We start from the raw sequence: 17733 nt of genomic DNA on the forward strand, positions 1-17733 counted from the left end.
ATATATATATATATATATATATATATATATATATATATATATATATATATATATATATAATTGGTTGAGAGATTCCAACGAGGGAAAAATGTATATTCAAATAATTTTTTACAGATATTTCCACCGCTCGGAAAACATGTCACCAAAATGGACTGCGAAAATGATTTATAATTTTTAACAAATTTAAAATATATTTTAAATAGTTCACACTTTAAATACTTTCTGAAGAGGACGCTACACAGAACGTCTGAAAAGCGTAAAAAATATTTCAATGATTTAAAAACATTATTACAATGATTTAAATATGATACCTTTTTAAATGAAAAATTAAAACATGGAATAATAAAATAATGTTAAAAAAATACATAGCAATTGTTGGTGATCTTTCTTATATATATATATATATATATATATATATATATATATATATATATATATATATATATAATAGAATATATGTATGTAGCGGAAAAAATAAAAATAACAGTGCTGACGACGGCTAAAAACCAGAAACACGCGTGTCCATAGGTATTCTTTTATGCACGTAAAATTATATTTAATAATATAAATAAATAAATACGTCCTATGAGATTAAGGGCGATGCATTCATATAGATATATGAATAACAATAAGATCTTAAACCTCTTAAAAACAACTTTAACTACGATTACTACTATCCCGCAATGACGCTTTATATATATATATATATATATATATATATATATATATATATATATATATATATATATATATATATATATATAAACAAATTTCAAATTAAGTTACAAAATATTTAATGAATTCTTTTGGAATAGTGATAATGATATTCTTCATGTTTTTCGGATTCATTTGAGATAGTATTTTATATATATTTTGATCGAATATCGATCTTTTAGAAAAATGTCTTTGCAATTTTGGTTGATAAGATTTTTCCGCGCACGTAAAAGATTGCGACGTTAAAGATCCAGTAATAATACTTAATTATTACCTACTTAAGTTTCATATCGAAATACTTGAAATCATATTGTGCTTTTGTTAATTAGGGATCTTCTAAATCTCTGCATTTCAGTTGTAAATATATTTATTTACTTACATGTCATGTTGAAATTAGTACAAGTTCCAACGCATTTCAGGTGAAAACAGTATTACTTACTTAAGGGTCATATCGAAATATTTATAATCATATAGTGCTTTTGTTGATTAGGGATCCTTTATCCGTACGCATTTCAAGTGAAAACATTATTACCTATTTACATGTCATGTTAAAATAAGTAAAATGATAGAGTGCTTTTGTTGATTAAGGTTCTTGTAAACCTGCGCATTTCAGGTGAAAACATTATTAGCATGTCAGGTTGAAATTGTACAATGAGTGCAAAGCAGTTTTCTCTAAATACGGAAAATCAGACCTATTCCTTACATACACATGTGATACAAGATGTCCTTAAATAATAAACAACTTGGGGTCATCAAAACGTACATAAAATCGACCTGACTTAATTTCACGTGCACATCTAGCTGAACTTTTGAAAGACATTGAAGAAAGACGCGTATTGGGAATTCTATTTGCAAATGTTTATGTTATTGAATGTCATAAAAGTAGGCTATCACACTGCCACATAGTCATAATGCTGCGAGAAAAACACGGCGAGTAAAACAATGAAATATGTTAAATACATGAAATGCGCTGCGACAGACTTCAAGATAACGTCAAGAGTGTGAGTTCATGTAGAAACTTATTGATTTGATTTAAATAAAATAAAATACGCATCAAGTGCGTTTGAAAACCAAATTACAACGTAATATTAGGGGGAAAAACGAAACAAAACACACTGAATATGGAGTATATCTCTGAAATATATTTATGATAAATTTCAAACAGGTAAAATATTTTTTTATTTTCCTAATATTGCGTTGTGATTTGGCTTTCAAGCACACTTGATGCGTATTTTATTTTATAGTAATTATTGAATTAATTTGAAATTCTCCTTTGAGATGAGTAATTCGTATAATATATTTTATTATTTCTGGACAATTACCCTAATCTTCTAGTTGTTGTTCTACGACGTTTCGCCTAATTACTCTCGAAGCATCAAGGGTGTGAGTTCGTATAGACACTTATTGATTTAATTTAAATAAAATAAAATACGCATCGTGCGCTTGAAAGCCAAATCACAACGTAATATTAGGAAAATAAACAAATATTTTACTTGTTTGAAATTTATCACAAATATATTTAAGAGATATACTCCATCTTCAGTGTATTGTTTTGTTTCTTTTTTTTTCCTTTTCTTCTTTCTTGCCATGTTGTAAAGTTGGAGAAAGAAGTCTGTTTGTAAAGATCTGCGCGTTGTTTTTAGCGGTTGTATTTTGAAATGTTTGAAGTGCGCGTAGGCAACGCGAGAATAACGTCAAGGGTGTGAGTTCATATAGAAACGTTGATTTAATTAGAATAAAATAAAATACATTTTAATATTTTATACTTCAAGATAGTGAATGCAATTGCACCTTTAAAGCTGTTTGTGGATTCCAAACTGCGCCGATTGATAAAAATCCATTGACAATGGATTTTGAATTCCATCCTACTGATTGTTGCCAGCAATTCAAAAGTGTTCAACCTTTGTAACGAATGTTAACAAATTACTGATCAGTTGGAAAAAGTCGCTAGAAATTTTGCTACTGAAACAAAATATTTGTGTGTGTTCAAATAAATAGATTTTGATTTGAAAATTACACTCCTCGGCGAATTAATGCCGAAATTATTAATTTTAATACATAAAAAAAAAGAAATGGCACAAGTTTCAAATTAAAAGCAGTTATTATGCCCACCTTGTTAGAAATAATAATGACAAGTGAAACATTGTCAATGATACTAATATTTCCCATAATGTCAATTTTCCTTCCAAAATTGCCAACATTAATGACATTTTTTTTTGCAAAATATAAAAGACAAAGATTAATAAAAAAAAAACAGGTCATATATCCAATCAAAATAGCAATAAAAAAAATTAGTGGTGGCCTTTCTCCTTAAAATCCGATCATCACCTCAACGTGGTATATGTGTGTAACTTCATCACTACAGGTGAACGAAGGCACTGATCTGAACTAATATAACTTTAAAATGTATATATTTTTTAAATATTACATTATGTGATACTTTTTATGTGATTTTTAGCGTGTTTTATTAATTGGTTAATATGCTATTGTTTTTGTTTTTGTTGTTAATGTCGTTGATAAATATAATTTTTAAAAATTAGGTATATTTTTGGAAAATGATTTCTGCCCTGACATGCTTAACCGGAAAATTATTTAACCAAAAAATATTGATTAATATTAAACTATAAAAAGGATGACGCTAGAATTTAAATAAGAACTAATTCATTTCATCTGAATCAGATGTGCATTATGCACTAATAAAAATGCAATTAGCATTTTGCTGCACTTTTAAAATTTTTTATACATTTATAAATTTTGCCATTATAAAAAAAACGTGATTATATTGATTTTATTTTTTTGACAAAAGAAATGAATAGAATTGAATATAAAACATGTTCGACAGAAAAATTATTGCGTTCGACAGGAAGATTCCCGAGTTCGACAGGACGATTCCCGAGTTCGACAGGAAGATTTCCGAGTTCAACAGAAAAATTCCCGATGTCGACAGAAAAATTCCCGATTTCGACAGGACGATTCCCGAAGTTCAACAGGAAGATTCTCGACTTCGATAGAAAAATTCCCGAGTACGACAAAAAGATTCCTGTGTTCGACACAAAAATTCTCGAGTTCAACCAGACGATTCCCGAATTCGACAGGACGATTCCAGAGTTCGACAGAACGATTCCCAAGTTCGACAGAAAGATTCTCGAGTTCGATAGAAATGTTCCTAATTCCCAAGTTCAAGAGAATACGGCTGTAGGAGGTCGGAAGTTACATAGCAGGCTGAAGCATTGTGCAAATAATATTCAAGATGAGAACAGTAGTTCGATGAATCAAAATCATGCGAACCAAGTTTTCTGATCTGCAAGAAACGGTAGACGCAATGTTTTCGTCGTGTCGTACTTAAGAACGCCGTCTTTGTCTGATATGTTTGCCTACATTATTTAACTACACAGAACAAATGTAGCTAAAGTTCACACAGATGTATTGTTCAATATCTGACAGATATGAATTATCGATTGTGTAAAGTGTGACCTGTGTTCACCTGTGTTGTCCAGTTCGATCAATGAGAATAAAACATGATAGATTGCGGCTATTTAAACGCTTTGTAGATTTGATGGAGCAAAGTTTTGCAGCGTGTTCTCTCATCCGTTGGCGAGATAGGCGAGTGGGCATATTTATAAGAATTCTCAATGAGAATGGCATAGAGTGGGAGAGAGAAATGGAGACGTGTGAGTGAGAGTAGAAATGAGAGAGAGAGAGAGAAAGAGAGAGAGAGAAGGTGTGTGTATGTGTGTGAGAGAGAGAGAGAAGGTGTGTGTGTAAGAGAATGAGAGAGAGAGGAAAGGAGATAGAGAGTCGAAATGAGTGTGTGAGAGGGGGGTGAAAGAGAATGAGTGAGTGAGATTTTGAGTGAGAAAAGAAAAAAAAACTCATTATAATATGCATATAAAATCTATCTATAAAAGTTTTGCTAGTTTGTTAAAACACAGAGAGAGAGAGAGAGAGAGAGAGAGAGAGAGAGAGAGAGAGAGAGAGAGAGAGAGAGAGAGAGAGAGGAACAGGTTGTTCGATTCTTTCCCACTGCAAGAACTTAGACACCGGGGTTGGAATGTAGGTGTGGTTAAAAGTAAAGAACCTTACCTCATGCATCGTGCGGTCAGTGTGGAAAGTGCAGTGAGAAGAGAACAGTTGGATTTTGGAGTTGGATTTTGGAGTTGGATTTTGGAGTTGGATTTTGGAGTTGGATTTTGGAGTTGGAGTTTGGAGTTGGAGTTGAGTTCAAATTTAACGTCAATCTATTTCGGCGCAGTGACAAAAATGGGTGACCGAGTAAGATTGAGCAGCGATATCCTGAGGCCATTTACTGGAGAAGGTGACGTGGTTGCGTGGCTTAACAAGCTGAAGTTGGTGGCAAGGCTGCAGAAGATCGAGGATGTAGCCACGTTAATACCTATGTATTTGGAAGGAAGTGCTCTAGCGGTCTATCTAGAAATGGGAGAGACGGATCAGGCCATTACTGAGAGCATCGAGAACCGGTTAAAGACCGCATTTTCCGAGAGCGCGTTTGAGGCTTACAACAAGCTCAAAAGAATCACCTGGACTGGGGAGTCTGTGGACGTGTACGTGGCAGAGATAAGGCGACTAGCAGGATTAGCTGGATATGGGAGACGTAGCCTTGAGAAGACTGTAAAGCTGGCGCTTGTAACTGGTTTCCCTGATCGCATCTCCATAGAACTGCAACGACTTACTGATATTGAAACCATGGAGGTGGAGGAGATTCTAAGGCATGCTAGAGTTTTGGCGAAACAGTCCGGTGAGCTGGGGGCGGTCGCGGCTGCTGTGGCAAGCGCAAAGGAGCGACCAGTGATGAAGCAAGACCGTGGATTTACCGGTAAATGCTTTCGATGTCAAGGATCACACCTGATAAGAGACTGTAGGGAGCCACGGCCAGACATTATCTGTTTTCAGTGTGGCCAAGTAGGGCACATTAGCAGGAATTGCTCTTGGCTTCCGGGAAACGAGTAAAGGGGTGCTATTGCGCCAGTAGTCACTCCTTTTATACTGAACAGGCGTATGAGAGTTTGTTGCTACAGTTAGTGATCACCATCAATGGAAAGAGGGCTAGAGCTCTTGTTGATACTGGATGTACAACAACACTCATTACTACGAGCGTCGCCAACTCTTGGAATGGAACCAGCAACGTTAGAGCGGTGGATGGCAGAGAAGTGGAATGCTGTTGAGAGGCCGATGTGGAGATTGTAGTAAGGAATATGCCATTACGGCTAAGAGTAATCGTGCTGAATAGACTGATTGCAGGAATTGATGTGGTGCTGGGCCTGGACGCGATAGACCGACTGGGAAGAGCTACTATTGCTAAAGGCCAGGTGAAGTTTGGCAATCAGAGTACACCGGGAATAACAGGAAGTGTAACCAGGGGTGATACCAACCAACCATCGAAACCCCGACCGTGTCTGATTGAGGATGATGACTTTCAAGCCTGCTTCGATGGCGAAAAATGGATGGTAGAATGGCAATGGACCGCGGAGCCACCTGTATTAACGAATCGGGTCAGCTGCTACAAAAGCACACTGAAAGGAAACGGAATCGACGTGTGTGAAGGGAATGGAGGAGGATGAATCAGGCAACTAAAATTGTGGACCTGAAGTCAGCCTATCTCCAACTTCTTGTGGATGAGAAATTGTGGAAATATCAATTGGTAGAGTACAAAGGTCAAGTTTATTGTCTGACCAGATTAGGATTTGGTCTGAACTCCGCACCAAAGATAATGACGGCAATTCTTAAGACAGTGTTGGCCAAAGACGATGCAGTGAAGAGAGGCACCTGCTCTTACATCGACGATGTACTAGTGGACGAAACGGAGGTGACTGCGGAAAGGGTGAGAGAGCATATCAAAGCATATGGACTGACGACAAAACCGCCTGAGTCACTGGAAAACGGAATGGCTTTGGGATTTCGACTACAGAACAATAAGGCAGGAAAATTGATGTTTGGGCGAGGAAATGAGACCCCTGAAGCCAAGGTTGACCTAGCCAAGAGAGAGCTTTTCTCTATATGTAGAAAGCTGGTTGGCCACTACCCAATAGCTGGATGGCTGCTAACTGCGTGCAGTTTTATTAAAACGCAGACTGGGACAGACAGTTGGGAAGATACAGTTGATCAAAAAGTGCTTCTCATGATACAAGAAGTCTTTGAAGAAGTGAAAAAAATGGACCCGTAAGAGGAGAATGGCATGTAAAGGAGGGCCATGAAGGGGTGATATAGACTGATGCTAGGGGTATTATTGGAAATAGGAGAAGTGGCAGTTGAAGATGCTGCTTGGCTACGCAAAAAGGATGATAGCGCCCATATCAATGTTGCGGAACTCGATGCTGTGATGAAAGGCATCAATCTGGCTCTAAAATGGGGGCTACAGATAGTGAACGTTAAAACAGACTCTGCAACAATGGTGTCGTGGATTAAATTGGAGCTGTCTGGTGATAAGCGGATCAAAACAAAAGGAGCAGCGGAGATGCTTATCAAGTGTAGACTTGGAGCGCTGGGAGACTTGGTTCGAGAATTCGAACTAAAGGTAACTATTACCTTAGTTCCGTCACAAAAAAGAATAAAGCAGATGGGCTGACAAGAGTCAAGAAAGCCTGGCTACACAAGGAAAGAGACGAGGCTCCAGCATGTTGTGCAGTAGAGAATTTAAAAAACCTGCATAACCTGCATCATTTTGGAAAGGAACGGACCCTTTACCTAGCAAGAAAAGTAAACCCGCGTGTCACAATGCAAGACGTCCAAAAGGTGGTGGAACAATGTAGGGAATGCCAATCAATCGACCCTGCACCGACTAGACATGAAAAAGAGGAACTGCACGTTGAAGAGAATTGGCGGAGATTGGCTATTGACATCACATGAACCGCATGTAACTATGATTGATTGTGGGCCTGGGAGAGTAGCGATATGGCGGAAAATCAAGAATGAAACAGCAGAAGAGGTAAAGAGAGTTGTCGAGGAGGTTTTTATGGAAAGGGCGCCAGTAGAAGAGGTGTTGGTGGATAATGGTACGTCTTTCCGCTCGGAAGTTTTTAGAGACTTATGTGCAAAGTGGAATGTGGGGCTATATTTTAGAGTTGCATACCGTCCAAGTGGAGATGAAATTATAGAGAGGCACCATCGCACTATAAAAGCTGTGGCATCAAGAAGCCAGATTTCGCCCCAAGAAGCAGTTTTTTGGTACAATATGACACCGAAGGCTGGTCAAGACGAAAATTCAGTGCCGCACCGGTCTATTTTCTATTATGAATGGCGACATCCATTGGCTGTAACACAAAGAGAAGAACAGGTCTGCGTGGACATCGCAGTTGGTGAAGAGGTGTCGGTGAAACCACCCAATTCTCGTTGCACGACTCGCTGGGGAAAAGGTACAGTGACTGAAGTACTCTCCAAAAACAAGGTAGCGATTGACGGAATGCCTCGTCACATTTTAGATATACAGAGAGTCTCCTTGCCATCAGAGGAAGAGGAGGTTGATGCTGATGTTGAAGTGTCTGAAGAAGAGCCTCTTCAACGATCGCACCGTAAACGAAGACGCCCAGCGCGGATGGCGGACTATGATACTAATTATTGATCTTAGAGATCAAGGGGGCGTGTGGTTAAAAGTAAAGAACCTTACCTCATGCATCGTGCGGTCAGTGTGGAAAGTGCAGTGAGAAGACAACAGATGGATTTTTGAGTTGGATTTTTGAGTTGGATTTTTGAGTTGGAGTTTGGAGTTGGAGTTGAGTTCAAATTTAACGTTAGTAGGATTGATAAGTCGGCGCCCTCGAGGAGGGGCACTCTGACCTGCAAAAAAGTACCCGGCAACCCCGTCGGCATTCCGTGGCGAGGGCGCCTCAGGCGATTAGCAACCTCTTCTCAAAGAGAGAAGGCAAAGCCTGGGAGGTTGGACCTCCTAGAAATGCACAGAACTAAACTCCCGCCGGAAAATCAACAGAGACCGGATCATTAAAGGAATACTCTAATCTTTGTTTATTTTTTTGGTGGGGGGGGCGGGGGACCAGGAATATATTATGGACGATATCATACATAATAGTGAGCTTGTTTGCTTGCACAGTGGAGACGTCATAAAATTGATGACGTCAAAAAGGAAAGAAAAGCAAGGAGAAAAGGAAGAGGAGGTGAACAGATTAATAGATAGATAGATAGATAGATAGATAGATACGAGGGTCTTTCAATAAGTAATGCCCATGACCCACTTTCAATTATCTGGTTTAGCTGAAAGTTTGCTTAAGCAATGATTTATATCTCTATGGGTTGTGCGATAAATTACAGCTCTGAACTAATTTACCAGTGTTTATACTGAGTCAGGTGTAAAATGGAACATATTGAGTGTTGTATAGTGTTTCGATTTCCGTATTTTGGTGAAATGAAAGAAGCATATGGTAATGACCCATCATATGAACTTGTAAAACGCTGGCATCGTGTAGAAATCTGTTGAAACCCCAATACCGGGTCGTCTCTTTTTACCACTGATGCATCTGTCAGTCAAATTGAGACTTTCATTTTGGAAGATTGACGCGTGACTATTTACCAAATAGCCAAGAGGTCAAGATTACTACAAGGTGTGTGGAAACTCATTGTGTACCATTTGCATTTGCATAAGGTATCTGCTAGATAGAATCCAAGGTTCTAAAATCGAGAACGTGTCTAGTGCTCGAGGATGAATTTGGGGATGTGCCAAGATAAACAAATGTTAAAAAAAAAAACTGGTTACACAGGATGAGTCTATCACTGTGATCTTGATACCAAGGCTCAGTCAATGTAATGGAAGTACTTAAACTCAGCCCTCCGCTAGCAAGATCATATTCAGAGTCTTCTTGGACCAGAATGGAGTAGTGATGGTACATTTCCTGACATAGAGTATCACAACTACAGAAGGCTGTAATACTTAACTTTTGAGGAAATTAAGGTAAGCTATCAAAATCAAGAGACGGGGCAAGATAAACAAATATATCCTTCTTCTGCAATGCAACGCTCCGGTCCGCAACGCTCATGTCGCCAGATCAGAAGCACGGGCGTGTGGTTATGAAATCCTCTCCGTCCCCTTACTCTCCTGATCTTGCACTCTCTGATTTTCACCTGAAGTTGTCTTTGAAAGGAAAGCGTTTCCCAGATGATGCAACCTTGATTTTCAAAGCCACATCATGATTGGAGGGCCAACTTGGGGTGTTCTACAAAATGGAAGAAAGGGGCAAAGAGAGAGAAGTATGAACGACAGAAAGAGAGAATGGCGAAACAAAAAGAGAGAGAAAAAAAGGAGAGAGATAGAGAGAGAGATGAACAGTGATAAAGAAGGAGGAGCGAATAAAATGAATAATCTATATATTAATACGATAGCGTGTGTGTTCTTTTGTGCGTCACGCTTACATCCGGGTCGTTTAATTGTTATGTTCTTCTATTTCTTGTCATAAAAATGTTTACCAAGAATTCTTCATAAGTTTTGGTTAAGGTTTCGACTACACCTGTGTGAGGTCCTGGTTACAGGTCACCAGATGTGACCTTTACGGGTCACTTGCAACAGATGTGAACCCTCAGTGATCCCTAAATAGGGATCCCTTGTCACATGCGTGTCGTGCTCGTTCTTGGCAGGGAATTCTTCGCAAGATCTCTCGGCGCAGTAGGACTTGTTGATCGGGTTGGTCAGTGTCGATTTCACCTGAACATATACAGAATGGCAACATTAATATATTACATATGAATTAGTGCCCTGTGGAATTTTCACAGGTCCCGCTAGTTGTTATAATTACTTGAAAATAGATGACGTCGTCAACGAGAACCGTATCTCAGGGCCACCATATATCAATTATAGCTTTTGGCAACCTAATAAATTAGAAAATTCATGACCCACTGTGTATTTAGTTAGATGTGAACTGATGCAGTCCTTTTATCTTTGCAAGAGTCAAAGACGTCCTTATGGAGTCCTGTTTTCACAGCTGGGGAGGAGCTTCTAAGATTATCGTTTCCTGTCTTGACACGGTACAAAACCGCTTTCAAAATCTAATGACCGACGACCTTTTTGCCTCCCTATTTCTTTCTTCTCAAAGAAAAGATGTTGCTCTTTCGTTGTTTTCATGGCAGTCGTTCGATCAAGCTTCAAGCTATGCCCCCACCCTTGTAAAACATTCGCAACAAACACTCGTCTAGCCATAATAACTTGCAACAATTTCCTTTATCTGTGTCTAAACTAAACTCTCACCCACAGAAGAGACGTTGCGAGCCTATCCTTGTTTTATCGTTATTTCCATGGCAGGTGCTCGTCTGAACTCCAATCTCTGGTCCCCCCTCGCCAATCCTTCACGAAAAACACTCGTCTAGCTGAATCCACTGTGAAAAATTTCCCCCCACTCTTTATCTGTGTCTAAATCAAAACGTAGATTCCATGAACAAAGCTTCTTTCTTAGAACTGCACACCTGTGGAACTCTGTTCCGTCTGCCTGCTTCCCACCTGACTACAACTTTGATGTCTTCAAGTCCAACGTTAACAAATTCCTAATGAACCACCCTCTTAAGTAAACACTTCATTAAATCTCCACACTAACGTACTGTACTTGCAATAACCCTTATCCCTGAGTGGCTTCCGGGCCTTGATAAGTGGTGACCACCGTGTAAAAAAAAAAAAAACTAAAATTCGATGAACGAAGCTCCTATCTTAGAACTATAGAACACTACACCGTTGGGCTGCTTCGCCACCGACTATAACATATTCGTTTTCAAGTCTAATATAAATAATTAAACCCTACCGAAGTTGCACCATTACTGATTGTCACGGTGTTGTTTCACCGTCTATCTTGCACTCATTGACTCTTATTCTCAAGTGACTTTTTGACCTAAATAAGGTACTCTGAGCTTCATAAATGAAAGAACCCCGGGATATGGCATTAATCAGTTCCGGGATTAGTGAAATCGCCGTATGGTGGGGCCTAAGCAAAACTTTATACAGTACATATTAAAAATTAGTAACAAAATACAGCAGAGTATATAATACACATGTATATAATCAAATGAAATTATAAATAACACCGTAAGGTGAGGCAAATACCGCAACCAGGGGCCGGAAAAATCATATTCCATATTTCATATATATTTATATATATATATACAGAGAGAGAGAGAGAGAGAGATAGGGGGAAGAGAGAGAGAGAGAGAGTAGAACCTGGGATACGTTTTTTCAGGTTACGATATGGAATATGATTTTTCCGGCCCCTGGTTGCGGTATTTGCCTTACCTTACGGTGTTATTTATAATTTCATTTGATTATATACATGTGTATTATATACTCTGCTGTATTTTGTTACTATTTTTTAATATATACATATGTGTGTGGGGGGGGAATTTATTCTATTTTTCTTACAAAGGAATCACCACTTATCAAGGACCAGAGGCCACTCGAGGATAAGAGTTAAAATATATTTATTCAATTATATTTCACTTTTTATTCATACCAATCCTTTAATTTATGAAGCTCAATGTAACTACATAGCATATACAAATAAATGACAATCTATATTCCAAATTTAAAGATGTTGACCATCTTACCGTTTATTTCTTCAAGTACGTTGAAATGCACAATGACTGTCTCGTAGCGTAACTCATAGAAGAAAAAGAACTTATAAAGTTTGAAAGAAATTGAACGAATATTGGCATGATTAGAAAAATCCGAAAATCAAGTTGCAATGATTTTTCAATTTGTTACGCCATGTTTGAATTTTAATTTACAATACAACACTATCAAACATGATCAACATGATCAACACAATAATATGCAACAGAATACAGTAGAATCCTTCGATACGACATTGAAAATCTGTAACAAAATACAGTATAGTATATAAGACTGTTAAGTGTTGAGCCATTATGTTAAACAAAGATGGCGGTAGTAAATCAAACCGGCGAAGAATCAATGCAGTCACGATCTCGAGTGTTAAGTAATTCCTAACAATAAAGATGGTGGCGAAGAATCAATGCAGTCACGATTCAGTCGTTTCAAGACGGAGGTTGACAGCGAATTGACTTGAAGAAAAAATTCGATATTTTTATAATAAGGTGGGAGGATTCTCATTGGTCGATTCTCTTGACCGTAGTTATAAGTAAGATCGTCGAAATCATTGGGGTCATATTCTCATTATACATCAAAAACATTTTAACTAAATACAGTACAGTATATAATGCACATGTCTATAATTAAAAAAACATTATAAGGCGGGGCAAATACTGTAACCAGGGGTCGGAAAAACATCGTGTTCCACATTGTAACCTGAAAAGACAGTATCCTAGGGACACCGTATCCCGGCGTTCTACTGTACAATGCAATACAATGTAACACAATGCAACGTAATTGGCGGATTTTTAGCCGACGAAAATAGGTGTGGGATAGGACGGTTAAGGCAACTCGAAGTATTAAAACACGAACTCGACGCGAAAAAAATATAAATAAAATAAAATAAGCAATGAAATCCTTACGTGACTATTTCACGACATCCTGGATAAAATTATTCACGAGTTGCAACGAATTGCATCGATATTTACAACGAAAACTTGTCCTTGTAATCGTAGCAAAACGTAACACGAACGATCGCTTCAGTATACACGATCACTAACAAACTGTCTAAATACAAACCGACAGTTTAAAGACCACAGGATGTTTTCATAATCTCCCAGTCGATTTTATGCAAATGTTACTCATGCAATCCACAGGGGTGGACAACAAACCGACACTAAAAAGTCAGTCTATCAGGCAGTTACAGATGTCTTGTTTGAACATCCGCTAAACAGAATTTCATCGCTTCACCCCTCCACATATAAAGATTTGATCGGTTAGTAAATTGATTTACCTTACTGTAAAAAGAAAAACAAGATACTACTACTACTACTACTACTACTACTACTACTACTACTAATATTAATAATAACTAGCGGGACCTGTGGAAATTCCACAGCGGACGCTTTCCTATGTAATATATGTTGATGTTGGCATTCTGTAGATGTTCAGCGCAAATAAAGACGCTCTGATATTATTGTAGCCCTTTTGTTAAAACTGCAAAAGTATTTTTCTAAGCTAGCAGGGACGCCTCCGAATATCTTCAGGCGTATTTTGTGAAAATAACACTCAAGATGAGACCAGTAGTCCGAATAATCCAAATAATTCAGGTTATCATTCCTAATCTAAAAATTTGTTCCAGTTAGCATCGGAGACAAAAAAGAACATTTATTGCTTTCATATTGTCATTCATTTCCTAGCTAATCTCTCCCTGTGGTTCTGGCTTGAGTGAGGTGGGGAGAGAATCTGTAATATCACAAGATGATAATTAGAACTATTCGTACGACTACTGTTCTCATCTTGGCTGTTATTTTCACGTTTCAGCCGATGTACCTTCCGATCTTCAGGTGCATTTTTTTCAAACTCTACAGAATTTCAAACTGAACCCTTTATCTAATCTACGAAGGTAGATTTTTCTTGTTCTCTCAGCCATGAACTCGTAGAAGTCTTGAGTAATTTTTATTTTATTCTTGATATCATCGCCTGTAGTGAGGATTGAACCTTTAATTTCCAGAAGTACTATGATTTCGAACTAATCGTCACTCAACACCTTTATCCGTTGTGTAATGGGTTGCATTTGGCATAAAGATACCAGAGTTCAAAAAGATGCACCTAAAGAAAGTTGAAAGTCACATCGGCTGAAACGTTGTGAAATTAAGACTAGTAGTCTGACTAGTATTTCAGGTGTTTTATTTGCAATGTTTTGCCTGTATTTAGAATGTGATTGTTGGTTATTTGTGTATGCTGACGTCTCGGTGCTTATTTCAAAATTATTAAACACTTTTCCTTTTTATTTATGTCATTAATTTGTCATCCTCTTTCTTGCTGCCGCTACTATTTCATCATTTTGTTGTCCTCCCAACACCGTGTCTCCTTAAGCCTTCCACTATCTTAATCATTTTAGTACTGACCAAGCTAAACGTTGCTTAACTTCGGTGATCTAATGGGAACTGGTGTATCAACGATGATTGCGCAGTATAGAACGCTACAAAATATTAAACAATCCAATACAGCATAATACAGCACTATCAAACATGATCAATACAATAATATACAACAATACTACACAATACAACAATACGACACAATACAACAACATAGCAATACAACAATACTACACAACACAATAATACAACACAACACAACAATACTACACAATGCAACAATACAACAATACAACAATACAATACAACACAACACAACAATACAGCAATACAATACAACAATATTACAAAATAGAACAATATTACACAATACAATAACACGACATAATACAACAAAAACTACACAATACAACATAATACAACAATACAACAATATAACATAATACAACAATACAACACAATACAACAATATTACAAAATAGAACAATATTACACAATACAACAACACGACATAATACAACAAAAACTACACAATACAACATAATACAACAATACAACAATACAACATAATACAACAATACAACAATACAACATAATACAACAATACAACAATACAACATAATACAACAATACAACACAATAGAATATCATAAAGCACAATGCAATACAATAGAATACATTAAAACACAACGTAACACAACACAATAAAATGTAAATATCGATTGATGTAACCGGTCTTTAAATTGGCAGACATTTCTAATTGCCAGATTTGCGCACAGCAATCATTTCTTAATTATTGTCCTGCGACATTGCACCGAACGATCTTTCTTCGAATTAACATCCGTTTTGAATAGAGACAGGGGTCTCAGATCAGCATCAATCAAAGAAGTGAATAATCTCAGAAAATCACCACGCGGGGCGGGGCGGTAGGAAAGAACTTAACCGAAAACAAAACCTTTGTTAGAATTACGCATAATGGAACAAATAAGTCTCATCCGTCATTGTAAACATGTTCTATCTTCTCAATTATTATAAAACAACGCCGCATTCTTTATCCGCTATCTTAATTGGCGTCTGTCATATTTCTTTCATACCGTGTACAAATCCAAAGAGCGATAGGAGCCTTCTATCATGCCTGAAAGTAACACATTGTTCAATGAGTGAGATCAGAGATGCGCCGCTGTACAACTCATGCTCTTTACAGATCCAAATTATGACTACATAGGACTATTACCAACACCCTCAAAATGCAAATCTGGACGGTTCAACGTTTGAGGGTACAGCTCAACACATCGGACGACCCTTTCCGGCCATAGTTATGATCCTTGGTGTGGTTTCAAGTAAGGAACACGTCATTTTCGAAGTCGGCTTGAAAGTCAACACCAAAGTGTACCTGGATGTGCTTAAGAGTGTGGTGATCTCCTGGTGCAATCAGGTGGCCGCTGACAGACCCTGGGTGTGGCTGCATGACTCGGCACCGACCCACAAATCCAAAGAGACCAAAGCTTTGCTTCAGAAAGAATGCTGCGACTTTGTACTTTTCTCTCACTGCCCCCCCCTTCTCCTCTGACCTGAACCCGCTAGACTAATTTATTTGGTCATACGTCGAGAACATCACCAACATGACATCCCACAACACCAAAGCCAGCCTGATCGCCGCCATCTGCCGAGTATTCACCGAGCTCCCACCGGCACTTGTGGACAAGGCATGCTCCCAGTTCCGGAACCGTATCGAAGCGGCTAAATTGAATAGCTGTCAGATCTACTACACGATCACGTTACCTGAAAATAAAACTGCAGTGTTGTTTTCTTTAGAGACGTCACAGCCGTAATGAGAAGTCACGCGTGGTGGAATAATGAGGAATAAAAATATTGTCTTAAAACCTGAAACAGCAGTTGAAATTCTTTGCTTTCTTTGTCTTCCTTGCGACTGAGTCTACAACGTGTGGGTCCCGGGTGTTTACATGTCACACATAAATGTAAGATGTAATAGATTCTGAACCAGAAAACAGAAATTGTTTCCTATGTCAGAAACATTTCTTCTGGAATGCGAGGACTAAAGAACAAAACAAGGAAAACGAGAGTTTTGTGATTGTTGCAAGTGAACCCAAGCAGGAGTTCCACAAGATTTCGATTGAGATTATGATAAAAACCAATTCAATGAACAAGAAATGAACAGTCATTAAACTTAGACAATTGATCACTGTAGTCTATGTCTGCCTATAAAATCTCAGATTTTCTGCATCGTTTTTTCAGCACTTAAGTTTGACCACCTTTTTTAAAGAAGATATTGGAGATCAATTGTGTTGAGTGTTCAGCAGACTTGACACTGAAGTTTACTGCTTGACTAACTCAACACATCATCTTTCTGTGTTAGAATTTGAGCCTTTGAGCAATGGTTGTCCGATCATATTCGGTGATCATTTGTTAGAGCAAATCATGTCTGTATAAATTACAAATGGCTTTTAGAAGTATTATTAAGATTTTTCGGACTACTGTTCTCATCTTATTATTCAAGAGATGATCTGATGCGGTTTTCTTTGTCTGATCGACAAACTAATGATTACTGAACAAACAGTGGTTTGCTATTTGTACTCGGATTTTTTACGATGTTGAAAAACTTTTGGCCAGGACTGTAGATACATCAACCGTAGCATAGTACACGTTTACACACGTGCTAATATGCAGAGACCCAACACGTTGTAGACTATGTTGCAGTGAACATAAGAAAGGAAGAGAAAAAGAAATTTAATTCTCTTTATTTACGTTGAAATAACAAACATTTTTTTCCACAACTTTAACGTGATCATCGGTCTGCGCACACGTTTTCTTTTTATAATCTTTTTCCTTGCCATGACATCACCTCGCACACAGCTCGATCATTTTCATATAGCTGCCATGCGCGCGTCCGCATGTGAGTAATCTGTAAGCGTGTGTTGATTACACACTTTTATAGTATACAGTGTATATAAATAATATCACCAGCCCATCCCTGATCGGGGAATAGAACCAACTATTTTCAACTCCTACCATTCTCTCTTCAGAAAAACAGAGAAAGATTTTATCAGCTTATCTGTTACATGACTCTAT

At 37.8% G+C, this 17733-nt stretch overlaps 1 protein-coding gene across 1 annotated transcript in view; it reads right to left on the bottom strand.

The window, feature by feature from the left end:
• Positions 1-17733, bottom strand: part of LOC145287774 (orexin/Hypocretin receptor type 1-like) — a 340017-nt gene that overhangs the window by 129143 nt on the left and 193141 nt on the right. The gene's annotated exons all lie outside the window — the stretch shown is intronic.

Source organism: Euprymna scolopes, chromosome 11, assembly GCF_053919585.1.
Source record: "Euprymna scolopes isolate OS-2025 chromosome 11, ASM5391958v1, whole genome shotgun sequence".
Classification (NCBI taxonomy): domain Eukaryota; kingdom Metazoa; phylum Mollusca; class Cephalopoda; order Sepiida; family Sepiolidae; genus Euprymna; species Euprymna scolopes.